Here is an 18,051-nt window from a genome sequence, read left to right as displayed (position 1 = left end):
TACACACCTATATGTTACATACATACACATATACACACTTGCTATAACTAGATAGTTGAGTTTTTATGACACCTCATGACAACAAAGAATACATTAGAAAAGCTTCATCTAAAAAATCAATCTCCCAGGAAGCTGATTTCCTGGGAGAAGGAAAGGAAGAAAAGGAAGGACTCCAAGGTCACAGAAAGTTTCTGGCCAGGATGCAGGTAAGGACAGAGCCCAAGAAGTGGGAGCCTAGAGTCTGTGATCATTTTTCACTTGTGGGTAATTTCTGATTACCCTATCGTTAATGCTACCCACTACCTGGCAGATGCACATGTAAATTATTTTTACAAGGAATTTTTTCCAATATGACATCTACCACCCAAGCACAAGAACAAAAAATCAACAAAACTCAGCAAAACAACAAAGATTAAAATAGACTTACATGGCTCTAGACTTTTGTTATGAGACACAGACTTAATAAGCATATTTATTATGGCCATGACAATAAAAGACATAAATTGAGAATTCTGACAAAGATTTGAAAAATTATGATATGAAAGAACTAAGTAAGAATTCTAGAATGAGTAAAAAGTGACATTAAGAATTCAACAGATAAGGACGCCTGGGTGGCTTAGCGGTTTAGTGCCTGCCTTCAGCCCAGGGCATGATCCTGGCTGGAGACCTGGGATTGAGTCCCACGTCGGGCTCCCTGCATGAAGTCTGCTTCTCCCTCTGCCTCTCTTTCTCTCTCTCTGTCTCTCAAGAATAAATAAAATCTTAAAAAAAAAAAAAAAAAAGAATTCAACAGATAGGGCAACCCCAGTGGCTCAGCGGTTTAGCGCTGCCTGCAGCCCAGGGTGTGATCCTGGAGACCCGGGATTGAGTCCCACATCGGGCTCCCTGAATGGAGCCTGCTTCTCCCTCTGCCTGTGTCTCTGCTTCTCTCTCTCCTCTCTGTGTATTCTCATGAATAAATAAATAAAATCTTTAAAAAAAAAGAATTCAACAGATAAACAGTAGATTAATCTATGGGCAAATAAATATTAGCTATATAGCACAATGGAACATGTAAAAATATACATAAAATTAGGATTAAAATATATATGAAATTAAAACCCACAAAAATTGCTTGTAAGATGAAAAGGGGATAAATTAAGCAAATATAAGCAAATATTCTCTGGTACTTACATTTCCTTGGAACAGAGATAAGGTAGTAATGAATATTAGCAAATATTAATATTTAATATTATATTTTAATATTGAATTTTAATAAATATTAAAAGTTTAATTAATAAACTTTTAATAAAACATGAATATTTAATAGTCAATTAAGTATTGAATGTTGAGTAAACACTAAAAGAATAATCAAAGCTTTAATATCTAAAAATAGAATAATAAAATGAAATCTAAAAAAAAAAAAAAAGCCAAGAAAGGAGAGAAAAGGAATACAATAGAGATGGAACAAATTGAAATCAAATAGATGGTTTGGAGCTGGCTGGCTCAGTCCACGGAGCATGTGACTCTTGATCTCAGGGTTGTGAGTTCAAGCCCCACATTGGGTGCAGAGATTACTTAAAAATAAATTATTTTTTAAGAAAGGAAATAAAAAAAAAAAAGAAAGGAAATAAAAGCAAATAGATGGCTTAAATATTGAAACAGAAGTGTATTAGCAATTATAATAAACTAAGGGGCACTTGGGTAGCTCAGTTGGTTAAGCATCTGCCTTTGATTTGATCCCAGGGTCCTGGGGCTTGATACCCATTCAACGTGGGGAGTCTGCTTCTCCCTCTGCCCCTCCCCTTGCTCATGCCTGTGCTCCCTCTCTCTCTCTCCTTCCCTGAAATAAATAAAATCTTTAAAAAACAATAAACATTAGTAGACTAAATATTCCAGTTAAAATATAACAGCTGTCAGACTGGGTTAAAAAGATTCAGAAGAGGGGATCCTTGGGTGGCTCAGCGGTTTAGCGCCTGCCTTTGGCCCAGGGCGTGGTCCAGGAGTCCTGGGATGGAGTCCCGTATCGGCTTCCCAGAATGGAGCCTGCTTCTCCCTCTGCCTGTGTCTCTGCCCCCCACCCCTATGTCTATCGTGAATAAATAAATAAATAAATAAATAAATAAATAAATAAATAAAACCTTAAAAAAAAAAGATTCAGAAGATGTTCTCCTTTGAGAGGTGTATTTTAAATGTAAGGATACAAAAAGGTTAAATATAAAAAGATGGAAAAGAAGGACACCTGGGGGCCTCAGTCTGTGAAGCATCCCACTCTTGATCTCAGCTCAGGTCTTGATCCCGGGGTTGTGAGTTTAAGCCCTGCTTTGGGCTCTGAGCTGAGCATGGAGCCTACTTAACAACAACAAAACAAAAGGTGGTCAAAAGATAATATTTGTTATAAACTGAATACTCTATCCCCTCCAACGCCTCTACCCCCGACCAAATTTATATGTTGAATCCTAATTCTCAGTGTGATGGTATTTGAGGGTGGGACCCTTGGGAAGTGAGTAAGTCATGAGGGTGAGGCCTTCATAAATGGAATTAATGCCCTGATAACAGATCCCAGAAAGCTCCCTTGCCCCTTCTTCCCCTTGTGGACACAGCAGGAGAGTGGCGATGAACCAGGAAGCAGGACCTCACTGCACACAGAATCTGCTAGTGCTTTGATCTAGGACTCTCCAGCTTTCAGAGCAGTGAGAAATAAGTTTTTCAACTGATAAATTTCTCTTGTTTATAAACCACCCAGTCTTTGGGATTTTGACATTATAATAGCCTGAATGGGCTAAGATAATATGCAAAACCAAATTTTTAACAAAAATGGTGTAACTTAACTAATAAAAGATAAAATAGACATAAGGCAAAATATATTACTGAAGACAAAGAGGAATACTTTGTAATGACAGAAAGCTTCAATTTCCCAAGTAGATATAGCAATTGTAAATTTGTATTCATTTAATCATATAGACTCAAAATACATACAGTTAAATTAATAAAACCAAAGGTAGGTAGACGTATCCAAGATCAGAGTGGAAAACTAACACTTCTCTCAATAACTATTAGAAAAACAGGTCAAAAATCAACAAAATTATAGAAGATTATAATAATGAAATTAGAAAACATAACCTAATAGAGGTATAAATAATATTCCCCCCAATAACTGAAGAGTATATATTCTTTCCAAGGGCACATGGAACATTTATGAAAAATTATCATGCAAGATTCACAAAATTTAAAAGATTGAAAGGACATAAAATATGTCCTTTGATCAAATTTAAGGATAGTAGAAACCAATCAAGGTACTTAAAAGTCCTCCCAATGGCTGGAAACTAAGAACTAAACTTCTGTATAACCTATAAAGAAAAGAAGAAATTACAATAAAAGTTGGAAAATAAGTTTTACCCAGTGATAATAAAACTATGGCATGTAAACTTTGGTGGAATGAGGTAAAATGGAGAATTTTTCAAGCAATAAAACTGTCCTACGTGATACAGAAATAGCAGATAGATGTTATTATACATCTGTCAAAACCATAGAACATACAACACCAAACGTGAACCCTACTGGAAACTCTGGACTTTAATTAACAACATATCAATATTGGTTCATCAGTAATAACAAATGTGCATATTGTACATTAGCACCATAGTACATCAGTATACGTTGTGCTAATGTAAGATGTTAATAATAGGGAAAATTATATGAAGGTGTGGAGGTACATACATAAACTCTCTGTAGAGTCTGCTATGTTTTTCCATAAACCTAAAACTATTGGGGATCCTGGGTGGTTCAGTGATGGAGCATCTGCCTTCAGCTCAGGGCATGATCCCGGGGTCCTGGGATCAAGTCCCTCATTGAGCTCCCCGCAGGAGCCTGCTTCTCCCTCTATGTCTCTGCCTCTGTTTCTTCATCTCTCATGAATAAATAAATAAATAAAATCTTTGAAAAAAATTAACAATGTACAAAGGAAACTAGTGGGATGAAATGGTGTCACCACTGTAGATGTTAGTTTGGTGGTTTCTCAATAAGTTAAATGCAAAGTTACCATAGGACCCAGTAATTCCACTTGAGTCTATATACCCAGGACAGTTGAACATGGGTGTGCAAATGAAAACATGTACACAAATGTTTACAGCAGAATTGATCACAGTCACCCAAATGTCCATCAATGGATAAATGGATTTTTAAAAAAAAGTGGTGTATCCATACAACAGAATATTATTCAGCCATAAAAAGTCCTATTTATATCAAAAGCCTAGAATAAATTAATCCACACAAACAAAAAGCCGATTCATGTTTATCAGGGGTTGAGAGGATGGGGGAACAGAAAGTGACAGCTTAGTAGGGACAGGGTTTCCTTTTGGGGTGATGAAAATATTCTGGAACTAACAGTGTGACAGTTATGCAACATTGTGAATGCACCAAATGTCACTACTGATCAGTTTCATGTTACGTGTTTTTTTAACACACACACGCAAACTAGTGGGATGTACATATTTTAAGAAATTTGAAAAAATCAGCTAAAAACATAACAAGTTTAATCTCAACAAAGTAGGAGAAAGAAAAATCAATATAAAAACAGAAATTGTTGAAATGGAAAATAGTCTACAAAAGAGGATCAATAGGGCAGCCCCGGTGGCGTAGCGGTTTAGCGCCGCCTGCAGCCTAGGGCGTGATCCTGGAGACCCTGGATCGAGTCCCGCGTCAGGCTCTCTGCATGGTGCCTGCTTCTCCCTCTGCCTGTGTCTCTACCTCTCTCTCTCTGTGTCTCTCATGAATAAATAAAATCTTAAAAAAAAAGAGGATCAATAAAGCTACAAATTGAGGCAGAAGAGAGGGAGTAGTAAAATTGCTACATGCCTAGTAAGACTGATCAAGAGAAAAGGAAGGCACAAATATCCAGTGTGAGAGATGAAATAGGACACATGACCAAAGATCATACAAACATGAGAAAGCAAGTGAGAGATAAGTTTGAACGTCCTTATACTGACGCATTTTGTATTTTAGATGAAATGGATCCAGAATCACATTATTGATCAAAAATGACATAAGAGGAAACAGAAAACAAGAATAGCCTAGTAACTTAAAGAAAATGAAATCGCAATTTAAATCATTCCCACAGATACAATTCCAGGAGGATTGGGGAATATAAATAATAGTGAAAGGGAATATAAGGGAAGGGAGAAGAAATGTGTGGGAAATATCAGAAGGGGGAGACAGAACGTAAAGACTGCTAACTCTGGGAAACGAACTAGGGGTGGTAGAAGGGGAGGAGGGCGGGGGGTGGGAGTGAATGGGTGATGGGCACTGGGGGTTATTCTGTATGTTAGTAAATTGAACACCAATAAAAAATAAATTAAAAAAAAAAAAACAATTCCAGGAGGAAACGGCTTCAGTGGGAAATGACAATTTTACACCAGGATTGAAACAGAGACTAGTCCCCAGTTTGTTTTATAAGGTCCAATACCTCAATGCAAATATCTGACAAGGTCAATATGAGAAAATACTCATTTGTGAGCAGCGAAGCAAAAATCCTAAAGAAAATGTCAGCAAGATAAGTCCAGTGATATACACAAACGATAATTTATTATGAGTAGATTGAGTTTATTTTAGGAATGCATGGTTTAATTAAACATTCTAAAATCAATAATATACCAAATCAACAGGATAAAGGAGAAAAAGAACAGATGCAGAAAATTCATTGACAAGTTTAAATATCTGTTCATTACATTAAATATTTTTCTAAGTCTTAGCTAGCTAGGAATGGGAAAAAGCTTGCTTAAGCTGATACACACACACACGGACACACACACACACCTATAGCAAATTTGATTGTTAGTAAATTGAGTTTCCCTCTGAGATTAGAAATAATAGTGCTTGGTGTAAAATGAAAAATATTGACATATATATACCATACTTCAGCATCAAAAGAATGGAGTATTAAATACCAAGGAATCAAACTAACAAAAGTTGTATAAGACTTCACTGCACAAAATGTAAAAGGAGAAATTAAAGAAGAACCAAAGAAATGAAGGGATGTCTCATGCAAATTTTTAAGATATCAATTCTTACTAGATCAATTGATAAAGTCAATAGGATCTCAGGTTTGTTTTGCATTGTTTGGTTTTTGGTGGAAAATTGGGAACGAATCCTAAACTTTACCTGGAAAAGCAAATGATGAGGATAGTTCAGACACTCTCAGAGGTGAACAGTGGGAAGCTGACTCAACTTGATATGAATAATTATTATCTGGGCACCTGAAGGCTCAGTTGGTTAGGCATCTGGCTCTTGGTTTTGGCTCAATCATGATCTCATATTTTGTAATCTCAGGGTCATGAGATTGAGCCCCACCACAGGCTCTACACTCAGCAGGAAGTCTGCTTAAAATCTATCAGTCTAAAAAAAAAAAAATCTATCACTCTAGGGACACTGGCATGGCTCAGTCAGTTGGGTGTCTGCTTTCATTTTGGGTGGTGATCCTGGGGTCCTGGGATCCAGCCCTACATTAGGCTCCCTGCTCAGCAAGTAGTCTGTTTCTCCCTCTCCTGCTCTCCCTGCTTTGTGCTCTCTCTGTGTCAAATGAATGGATAGAATCTTTTAAAAAAAGATTTTTTCACTCTGCCCCTCACCCCTCCTGCACACACTCTCTCTATATATAAAATAAATAAATAAATCCTTTAAAAAAGAATTATTATAAGGGAATGGGTGCTTAGGTGACTCAGTCATTTAGGGGTCTAACTCTTGATTTCAGTTCAGGTCATGATCTCAGGGTCATAAGATTGAGCCCTGCATCAAGCTCCCTGTTTGGGCATAGAGCCTGCTTATGATTTTCTCTTTCCCTCTCCCTCTGTCCTCCCCCCCCACACACACACACACAACACACACACTTGCACTCACTCTTTCTAAAAAAAGAAAGAAAGAAAGAAAGAAAGAAAGAAAGAAAGAAAGAAAGAAAGAAAGAAAGAAATATTACACAGCTAGATTCCTGAAGAAAAGGACAGACAGCAATGGGATAAAAAAAAAAAAAGCCTAGAAATAGAATCACTGGAATCACATGTGTTTAGATAGCTGACAGCTGACAAATGTAATACTTCCTTAAGTAAGGGTGGGATTTTCAGCAAATTGTGCTGGAACAATTGAATGTTCATATTCCAAAAAAAAAAAATTAAAAAAAGAAAAGAAAGAAAGAAAGAAAGAAAAAAGGAAGCTTTTGGTGCTTACCTCCTGCACCATACCCAAGTCCATTTCAGTTGGATTTAGAATATGTTGTCTTCAAAATAAAACACTGAAATGTCTAAGAATAGTGTCTTCAAGATCTTAGGGTAGGTGACTTTTAAACATCACACACACACACACACACACTCACACATACACACTGCTAACTGAAAGGAAAAGGTTAACTCTACTCTCTTTAAAAAATTAAGAACTTCTGGGCATCAAAAGTTGCCATTAAAAAAAGGAATGGAAAGGCAACAGAAAGACTGGAAGAATATATTCTTGCTTACAAAGTATAAAGAACTGTTATCTGTCAATAAGAAAAGGCAAACAGTCTAACAGAAAAATGGGCAAGAGGCTTGAACAGGCTTTTTGGCCCAAATGGCAAATAAATAAAAAAGATGCTCAGTCTCATCAGAAATCATAGAAACACGAATTAAAATGACCATGCAAAGCTACTGCAGCCCCATGAGGATGATGGTAAAAAAAAAAAAAAAAAAAAAAAAATCTGGAAGGCTGATTTCACCAAGTAGGTGAGGACAGGGAGCACTTAGTTTTTAAATTTATAAGGAATATAAGTTGGTACAACCACTTTGGAAAGCTGTTTGACATGGTCTGCTAAGTTTGAAGATATGCATTCCCTAGAGCCCTGGAGAATAATTCCCTTTGGATGGAGGGGTGGGTAGTGACAGGACTCAGCAACATCCAATTCACATGAATGCAACCTCATTTATAGCCACAAGTTGGGATGCCTGGGGACAGAAGCAAGAACTGAAGAAGCCCTAAGTTGTTACCAGATGACGTGACCCAGGAAAACTGCCCCAGCTCCAGTGCTTGAGGTCTCTACAGTTTCTATTTCCTCCCACCTCTCAGAACTTTTTTAGGAAAAACCAAAGTGCCTCACAGCCTGCTCCAGCCAATAATTCATCTGGAAAGAAACTGCTCATCTCTTTGATCTGGATCAAAGTGGGGTCCCCTGTTCAAACTGCTCAAATGTAGGGTGCTCTCCCTGGATCACATTGATGGTGCCATGGGATGCTAGGGAAGGGAGCACCTCCAGATCCCTATTAGACAGTTTGGGGCCAATTACGGTAAAAGGAAAAACAGCTCAGTTGGCTGCTGGACAGGTAGCTCCCCGATCCTGTTTTTCTAGAAAAAAAAGCAGTGCTGGGTACATGTTGTTGGACAAAGGGTCCAGAGCAAAGACAGTTGACTCTGGTGACACTCCTCTTAGCCTCCCAGGCACCCTGCCACCAAGACTCATCCACCAAACACCTTCCTCATTGAGTTCAAACACTGTCCCCCCTCCCCTGCACCTCTCAGGTGATACCCTAGATTTCCTTCTCTGAGTCAAGGAGTGGGCTGCTTGCCTATGTTGTATGTCTGGCACCTGCAGTCAACACAGCCCTGATTTCTGGTCTGAGCCTAGCTCAGACAAAAGCTCATGAACAACTTGTCCATTCTGAACTCCATGATGTTCCTAATTTCTGGCTAGGGACAGTCATCTCTTCCCCAGCTCCTAATGCTTTAAAAATGTTATTGTAATGAGCATAACAAGATCCAAAAGGAAATAGGAACAGAAAAGAAAATTCACCCAGGGAATCCTGGGTGGCTCAGTGATTGAGCACCTGCCTTTGGCTGGGGTCCTGATCTCAGGGTCCTAGGATTGAGACCTGCATTGAGCTCCCTGCAGGGAGCCTGCTTCTCCCTCTGCCTATGTCTCTACCTCTGTCTCTGCATCTCTCATGAATAAAAAGAAAGAAAGAAAGAAAGAAAGAAAGAAAGAAAGAAAGAAAGAAAGAAAGAAAGTCACCCAGAATTGCACCTATTCTGTGTTTATTTTCCAGCTTTTTTCTACCCCACATCTATAAGCGTGAAGTGTATAGTCATAATCGTGGCAGAGAGAGTTTTGTTCTGCCACTTAATAGCTGATCAATTTTTTTTCAAATTATTACAATTTTTCTCTACTTATAATTTTTTTAAAGTAGGCTCTGTGCCCAGTGCAGAGCCAGATGCGGGGTTCCAAATCACTGCCCCGACATCAAGGCCTGAGCTGAGATCAAGAGTCGAACACTTAACCAACAGAGCCACCCAGGCACCCCAAATTATAATTTTAATGATCATCTAGTATGCCATGGAGCCGATGTTCTTGAAACCACCTGACATGTCCTTAATGAAACTGAGTCATCCTTCCCAGGTACATTGCCACACACACATCCTTGAAATGCCTTTCAAGGACAGCCCAGGCTCAGAGAGTGTGCCCTCTTCTGAACTCACGAGCATTTTCTCTGTTTCTCAGCCTCCTAGCACATGCTGTCTTGCATTTATTTTAAACATTTCTGTGTGTAGATGTGTTGTCCTCCTTCTAGAGTCTGATAGCCGTGAAAACCAAACTAAGTCTTTTGCACCTCCATACCCCTACACTTTGCAGAGTACCTGACATTTTATGCTCTTCCATAAAAGCTCTTCCACAAAATTAACCATGGTGGCAATGCTGTTGATGGTGTGATTCACTGCAGGCCACAGACACAAATCAACTCAGGGTAAGTTTAGCAGAAAAGAAGCTGATTAGGGACACCTGGATGGCTCAACTTAGGGATGCCTAGGTGGCTCAGTGGTTGAGCGTCTGCCTTTGGCTCAGGGTGTGATCCCCAGGTCCAGGATCAAGTCCTGCATTGGGGTCCCCACAGGGATCCTGCTTCTCCCTCTGTGTGTGTCTCTGCCTCTCTCTTTCTCTGTCTTTTGTGAATAAATAATTAGAATCTTTTAAAAAAAGAAGCTGATTAATATTAAACATACACCTAGGAATTCGACTCCTAGGTATGTACCCTTGAAAAATAAAAACCTATGTCTACAAAACAAACAAACAAAACAAAACAAAACAAAAAAACCCTAACCTATACAAGAAAGTTCATATGGGTCTCTTTCAGAATAACCCCAAACTGGGCAGCCCCGCTGGCTCGGTGGTTTAGGGTCACCTTCGGCCCAGGGTGTGATCCTGGAGACCCGGGATCGAGTCCCACATCAGGCTCTCTGCATGGAGCCTGCTTCTCCCTCTGCCTGTGTCTCTGCCTCTCTTTCTCTCTCTGTTTCTCATAAATAAATAAAATCTTAAAAAAAAAAAAAGAATAACCCTAAACTGGAAGACAAACCATATTTTGATCAACAGGAGAATGGAGAAATGGTTGCTAGTATGTTCATATAACACTACTCAGCAGTAGAAAGGCACAAGCTATGGACATAGGAAACAACTTGGATGAATCTCCAGGATGCCATGCTAAGTGAAAGAAGGCAGACATAGAAGAGTCCAAGATCAGGCAACACTAACCTATGATGATAGAAATGTTGCTACCATGTGCACAGATAAGTGGGGGCAGATTCCAAATAAGAATTTGCAAGCACTGGAGCAGCAAGCAGCTGTCATTCAGACTCCATTAACAGGATTATGGCATTATTCCTTTGACCCTAGAGAAATATGCTAACCTATCAATTGAGCAGCCTTGCTGACTGCAGGGGACCATCCCAGCAAGATCTCACTAAAAGAAGAACGATGATTCTAGTTCTCTCTGGTACCCTTGGCATCCAGGAAGCCAGAGTGGAGAATAAACCATCACAGTCAGGACTCTGAGATGGAAGCTGGAAGCTTCCAGTACCATCTGGTCTCTATAATCCCTACTGGATTCTCTCCTCGGTTCCCTTGCTGGGACATGGCAGGATGGGGAGATATGGCAGGGTGGGGAGTACAGACATGCAGCACAGAGAAGAGCATGCAAGTGCCTATCAGGAGATCCCAGGGCTTTCAGAGTAGAGGAAGAGAGGGGCATGTCTTTCCTCTGGGCTGATTAAATTCCCACCCTGGTCCTGCCCATCTTCAGTGAATGTGTTTGCTTGCGGGGGTTGAGCCTGGCACCTGGAAACCTGTACCTGAGTGCGGGCCATCCATCAGTTGGGAACAAGCAGGGCTCACTGTCTGAATTGAGATCCCCTGGATGAAAAGGACTGGTTTAGAGATTTTGCCTAGAGCTGGATATCAACTTTTCCAAAACGAGGAAGCAAATAGAAGTGGAGGCAGAACAATATTTTTTCCCTTTGTGTCACACATGTGGACCTAACATTTTCCCTAATGGAAACATTTCTGTTTAATGAGCCCTGGAGTTTGGAGGCAAGTGAGATTATCTCATGAAGGACGTGAGAGACTCAGGTTTGCCTTGCAGTAAGCTAGCCAAGACTGGGGGCTCCTCATCCCCCCACAGGGAGAATCTGCACATAATCCCAACCTCCAAGTGTTCATGTGCCAGCCAGCTGGCATTTCCCAGCACCTCCGCCAACAGCCGGCCCAGCTAAGCCCAGATTCGATTCCCAAGTCTGTAATGTTTATTGGTTGCCTCCAAAATCACTCTCAAGCTTGCCCTGCAAAATGAAAAAGCAGAAAGGAGGTGAGGCCGCTTTCCTACTACTGACCCTGTGGTACATCTGGCAGGTCATGCACAGGTCTTGGTAGGACACTAGAAGAATCGACAACCTATGGACCTTTTGGCACTTTTGCCCTTGCCTCGCAGCATGTACCAAGTGAAGCCTAATGTTGTTCATCCAAAACCATTGCAAATAGTTCTCACATCACGACCCCAGAGTGGGGAGTCTCTCAAACATAGAAAGTGATGCAGACAATGGGTAGCCAAAGTGAAGGATAATTATTAATTGAGTTTCTGATGATCAGAAGGATTTGAGGGAAGGGTTCTTCAAATTGTTCTGGCCAGTATACATGACATTCAATCAAATTCAACTCGGGGTAGCTGAGTCATTTTTTAAAAAGATTTTATTCATTTATTTGAGAAAGAGAGAGAGAGAGAGAGAGAGAGAGAGAGCACGAGCCGGGGGAGGGGCAGAGGGAGAAGCAGACTCCCTGCTGAGCAGGAAACCCACCTTGGGGCTCCATCCCAGGACCCAGGGATCATTATCTGAGTTGAAGACAGACACTTAACTGACTGAGGTACCCAGGCGCCCCTAATTGAGTCATTTTTGAACAAGGGACTTAGAGTCAGAGATATTTGGATCTCAAATATCCAAAGTTTGCTTGGTTGTAAACTAGAGAAGATCGCATCTATTTCAAAGAGGTACAAAGCAGTCTCAATGAGATCACCAATGCACAGTATGTAACACAATGACTGAGAAATAGTAAATTCTCAATAAATCGCAGTAACCCATGTTAATCATAATGCTAACATGAAGAAAGGCAGTAAAAAAAAAAGAAGAGAGAGTGAACATATTACTCTGGCTTCCGAAGGACCCCCTCAAACCTGTCTGATATGTCCAATCAGCTTCGCTCTTGAGGGAAGTCCAGGCATCACAGAACTGTGATTTACTAATCTCTACAGCCAAGCAAAATCTTGCTGCTCCCATCAATGACATCAAGACAGGAATAAATTCGGTAGTAAAAAAAAAAAAAAAAAAGAGGGGGGTGTTGAGACAAAACACAAAACTTTACCTATGAAATGACATGGTTGAGGTCTCAAACTCTGATTTCTACTAATGGTTGAAAAAATAATCTTACCTATTCAAAGCAATTCATTCATAGCTGTTAAAATTTAATCTCATTTAGATAAGTGCTCAGTTAATATTAGCATTTTCCTTCATCTTTCCAGACGTGAGACAGGGACTGCAGTGCCTGAGTATGAGTGGAGATTGGGACACGTACCCTCCTGCATGAGCAGAGACCATCACAGGGGTGGTTACAGCTGAGGTGCACCTGCTGTTCCCAGGTTGGGGGTTTCTGCCGCTGACCCTCCAGGACTCACTGCTGTAGCTGCTGCGTGGCCATCATTCTGTCCAATGGCTCCTATTGGTGTAGAGACCTATCCAAGTCAAGCATGCTTTGAAGCTCCTGCCTTCTTTTCCCAAACCCCTAAAAGCCCGTACTCCTTTCAGGGCAGGACTTAGTTTTCTTCAAATTCTCTTTATAATCTATTGTTTACAGATAAACTTTACCCTCTTTCTCCAGGCTTCACCTCAAGATCCTTTAACCCAGCTTTCTAGAATTCAAAACATCTACTTTTTGTTTCAGCACCGGGTTCTCAGAATAAAGGCATTCAAGTTCCTAGATCTGCTATAGATTTACCCCCCAATTATTTAAAAATTCAAAAGCCTTGAATCTGGGATGCCTGGGTGGCTCAGCAGTTGAACTTCTGCTTTTGGCCCAGGGCGTGAACCTGGGGTCCTGGGATCAAGTCCCACATTGGGCTCCCTGCAGGGAGCCTGCTTCTCCCTCTGCCTGTGTCTCTGCTTCCCTCTGTGTCTCTCATGAATAAATAAATAAAAATCTTTTTTAAAAAAATGCCTTGAATCTGACTCTTGGTTTCACTCTGTACCACTGTCACCTTATAGGAAGTTTATAATGAAAAGCCTCTTCTTCAGTGAGGAAGAGAAAGGTAGAAGGTGAAAGAAATTAATATCAAAAATTACTTCTGCTCACACTTTTATGCCTACAGCCCAGAACAAGTCCAAGTTCATGGCTAAAAACTATCCCCTTGGCATCCCCACAGACTGTGTGGATGGTCCACCTCAAGGCAGGGACCAGAGGAGAGTCAGAGTTTCTCAGGCGGAATCTGGGATGTGCATGAGTGGAGGAGGTGAAGGGGAGGTATCTTCCATATTTGTTTCTGAACTGGGAGGACGTGCCAAGGATATGTATGATAGAAATACAAAAGCCCCCATTACCAAGGTAGGATCAGAAGATAAAAACAGAGGTATAGGGGCAGCCTGGGCTCAGCGGTTTAGTGCCACCTTCAGCCCAGGGTGTGATCCTGGAGACCTGGGATCGGGTCCCACATGGGGCTCCCTGCATGGAGCCTGCTTCTCCCTCTGCCTGTGTCTCTGCCTCTGTCTCTCTCTGTGTCTCTCACGAATAAATAAAATCTTTAAAAAAAAAAAAACAGAGGTATAGGAAATATCCCCAAATTTTAAGGCTACTCAACAGATTATCAAGTGAAGGGTTTCCTTGGACTCCAAAGCATTCTTTATTTGGATTCTCTACCCAACTTCCCTTGAATGCAAAAGAGTCTGCTGCAGACATAGTGCTCTGTATTAGTCTGGTTTTTCCAGAGAAACGGAATCAAAATCAACAGGATTTTTGATATACCCAATCTTAATTAATAACTTCTGTCTTTATGTAGATACAGGTATAGATGTATAGATGAATATAGATATAATTCATCTATATCCACAGATATAAATACACCTACATCTATATAAAATAAAGAATTATTTGTTGAGATTTGTCATAAGACATTCTAATCCTCATTCATACAATCATGGAAGCTAAGTCCAAAATCTGCTGAGGCAATGTGCTGGTTCAAGTCTGAAGGCCATCAAGTTTCTGTGGAAGCAGGAAGAGCAGATGTCCGGTGTCCTGTTCCCAAGTTTAATAAAACCATGTTTTGGCACACACACACACACACACACACACACACAAAAGGAAAGAAAGAAAGAAAGAAAGAAAGAAAGAAAGAAAGAAAGAAAGAAAGAAAGAAAAGAAAGAAAAGAAAGAAAAGAAAGAAAAGAAAGAAAAGAAAGAAAAGAAAGAAAAGAAAGAGGGATCCCTGGGTGGTGCAGCGGTTTACCGCCTGCCTTTGGCCCAGGGCGCGATCCTGGAGACCTGGGATCGAATCCCACGTCGGGCTCCCGGTGCATGGAGCCTGCTTCTCCCTCTGTCTGTGTCTCTGCCTCTCTCTCTCTCTCTCTCTCTGTGTGACTATCATAAATAAATAAAAAAATTAAAAAGAAAGAAAAAAAGAGGAAAAAAGGAAGAGCAGATGTCCCAGCTCAGTGGTGTCAGGGAGGAGAATTCTCTTATTTGAAGATGGGTCAGATTTTTTTGTTCTATTCAGATCTTCAACTGATTGAATGAAGCCCACCCACCTCAGTGGTAGCAATCTGCTTTACTTGATCTACTGATTTTAATGTTCCTCCCATCCAAAAACACCCTCACAGAAACATCTAAGTATCTGGGCACTCTGGGACCCAGACAAGGGGACACATAAGCTTAACCATCACAGGTCCTTTTCTCCCCAGCTATGTTGCCAGCCCAAACACCTGTGGCCTTCATGCAATTCTCCATGACTTCTAACCTTTAGGCTCATGTTTTTCTCTAAGTCAGGGAAATGACTATGTGTGAAGCCCTGGTGCCATTTTGTGTCTCTCTTTGTCATCTTCCCTGCGGACAGCAGCCTGTTCTCCTCAGCCCCATACTTCTCTTGGTCTCCCCTTGGGTCTCCTCCCACGGCAAAGTCTTCTGGAAACCAGTCCCACAAAATGCCCAGTCTAACTGGAAAAGCCCTAGGGAAGAAAAATCTCTGAGCCCAGATCTGAAGACCAAAGTCTTAACTCCAGGGGCAGTATCCTTTTGGCCATGTCAGCAGATAGCCTTCAAGGTTTGAATCTAGCCCAGTTCCCCAGCCCCAAGAGCCACAGAGATGAAAGCCAGCTGCTGGCCCCTCAGCTGGAGGCACAGCAGGAACTGCACTCACTGCCTTGTGATGAGGAGCTGGTAGTGGTGCTGTGACCAATTACCAGAGCTTGGAAACATTAGCTTGGATAAAATTAGATTTGACCCGAGAGATCGTTCCAAACACCAACTCACCCGCCTTTGAGCTTCTGAATCCCATCAAATTGCACAGAGTTCTCTCTTCCTGTCTTTAAATTTACTCTCTTCATCAAAGAAATTTAAAAAAAGACCTTTTTTTTTTTTTTTTTTTTTTTTTTTTAATCTTTAAAGCTCTCCCCTGGAGGTGTTGTAGCAGGCTGGCGGATGTGGCATCAGCTAGTTGTAGCAAATACCACAGCACTGAGGCTGAGAGATGAGCTGGCTTCTCACTTGAATGTTGAAAGGATAGTTGCCCCTTGAGATGAAGACTCTGAGGGCCAGAGAGGTCCCAAGACCTGCCCTAGAACCCTCAAGATTTTATTTTAGCATCCGGGAAGAGGGCAGAAAGTCAGTGAGCAGGAGCAAGGACAAAGTTCCCTTAGATCAGGGACATATCCGTCCTGTTTACCAGCTCAGCCCCAGCAGCAGCTCTAGGTCTGATGCATCATAGATGCTCAGTAAACATTTGGGGAAGAAGTAAACATATGAGAGGCAAGAAGGAAGGGAATAAATGAGCCGTGACGTGAAGGCAATCTGGCTTGGGGTCACGTTTTTTTGTTGTACCATCACTTCCTTATGCTGACGTTGTTTTGAACTTCTGGGGGTTTCTTTTGAGGGTCAAGGGGGGTTTTGTTGACTTTTATTTTCATTTTGGGACTTTTGTTTTGTGTTGTTCCATCCAAGTCAAAGACACTGGGGCTGCCAGAAGTCTAACTTCTGGATAAGTGGAGCACTGTGATTGTCACGGAGTGATTTTATCGAGGAATTCCCCAAGCTCACATATTTATAGCTAGAGTCAGAGCTAAGACAAAGAAGTGTCACCTCCGGTAGAGTACACAGAGTTCCGAAATGTTCCTACCTGTGTGTCCTCCACCCGCCCTGTTGTTCTCAGGGCTTCTTTCTGCCCCATGGGAAATCTACTTGGGCTGTAGATTGTTCATTCCTTCTGGGTCCAGATTTTCAAGGAGCAAATCTGACTAAAAGACCCAAGCTCGGGAGGCCTGGATGGCTCAGGTTTGAGAGTCTGCCTTCAACTCACGTTGTGATCCTGGAGTCCTGGGATCGAGTCCTTTATCAGGCTCCTCACAGGGAACCTGTTTCTCCCTCTGCCTGTGTCTCTGCCTCTCTCTCTCTGTGTCTCTCATGAATAAATAAACAAATTAAAAAAAAAAGACCCAAGTTCGTATGACCCAAGGTCATTCAAGCATTCATCCATAGACTCATCCACTCGGTCTCTCAAAGAGTATTTCTCTGTGCCACACACTTCACTGGGAGGTTCTAAAATGAATGGGACTCAGCCCCTGACCTCAGATCCTCACCATGAATACAGGAAACAAGTCTGTCTACAGCTAAGGTGATGACTGGAGCATCATGGAAGTAGAAATTAATTTTTCTGGGAGGTCAGAGGGGAAAGACTTCAAAGAGAAAAGGATAATAGAAGTAATTATTAAAATAGGAATAGAATTTCAGTAGCTTCTGTTTTGAAGATGTGGGGCCAGGTAAGGAGAAATCACTCCAGGTAGAGGTTAAATCTCATCAATTCTAATAAAGTCTAAAGTTCTCCACATGACCCGTGATCATGAACTGGTGCCTGCCTATCTGGCTAACCCCAAGTTAAACCCAAGGGCTTATTGCCTTTAAAGTCCTCAGTATATACCTGACACTTGGGCCTTCCTTTGAGAGAAGAATCCCCTAGGCTTGTTTCTGGCACAGGACATTAGAACCTGCTGTTTCCTCTGGTTAAAATGTTCTCCTTTAGCTCTTCATGGGGCTGGCTGCCTGTGAGCAATGAAATCTCAGCTCAAATGCCTCACATGAGGAAGGTCCTCTTAGAATCCCCATTGTGCACATCAGTAAGCACCCTGTGACTGGGAAGTAACTTATTGGAGGTCACTCAACTAAGGGGTGAAGCTATCAGAAATTAAACCTAAAGCAATTGTGGCTTAGAGAGGCAGCTTGGATGCACTCGCTGCACTACACCACCTCTCCCACATCTGAATTGATCCTGTCTACACATTGTATATTTCCCTCTCCTTATGATAGAATATATAGTGTCTGAGAGCAGGGGCCTTGTCTGCCCAGGTCATGACTATCTATCTCCAACATTGCGTACAGAACCTGGCATAGAGGTCACACTCAGAAAATATTTTTTGAATGAAAAAAAAGAGCAAAAGCTCAGGAGAGAGGAAGTATGCATAAAGAATGAAGATTAGGGGAAATAG

Source organism: Canis lupus, chromosome 3 (assembly GCF_048164855.1).
Source record: "Canis lupus baileyi chromosome 3, mCanLup2.hap1, whole genome shotgun sequence".
Lineage (NCBI taxonomy): Eukaryota > Metazoa > Chordata > Mammalia > Carnivora > Canidae > Canis > Canis lupus.
The sequence above is the reverse complement of the archived record's forward strand: the minus strand, read 5'-3'. Positions refer to the sequence as shown.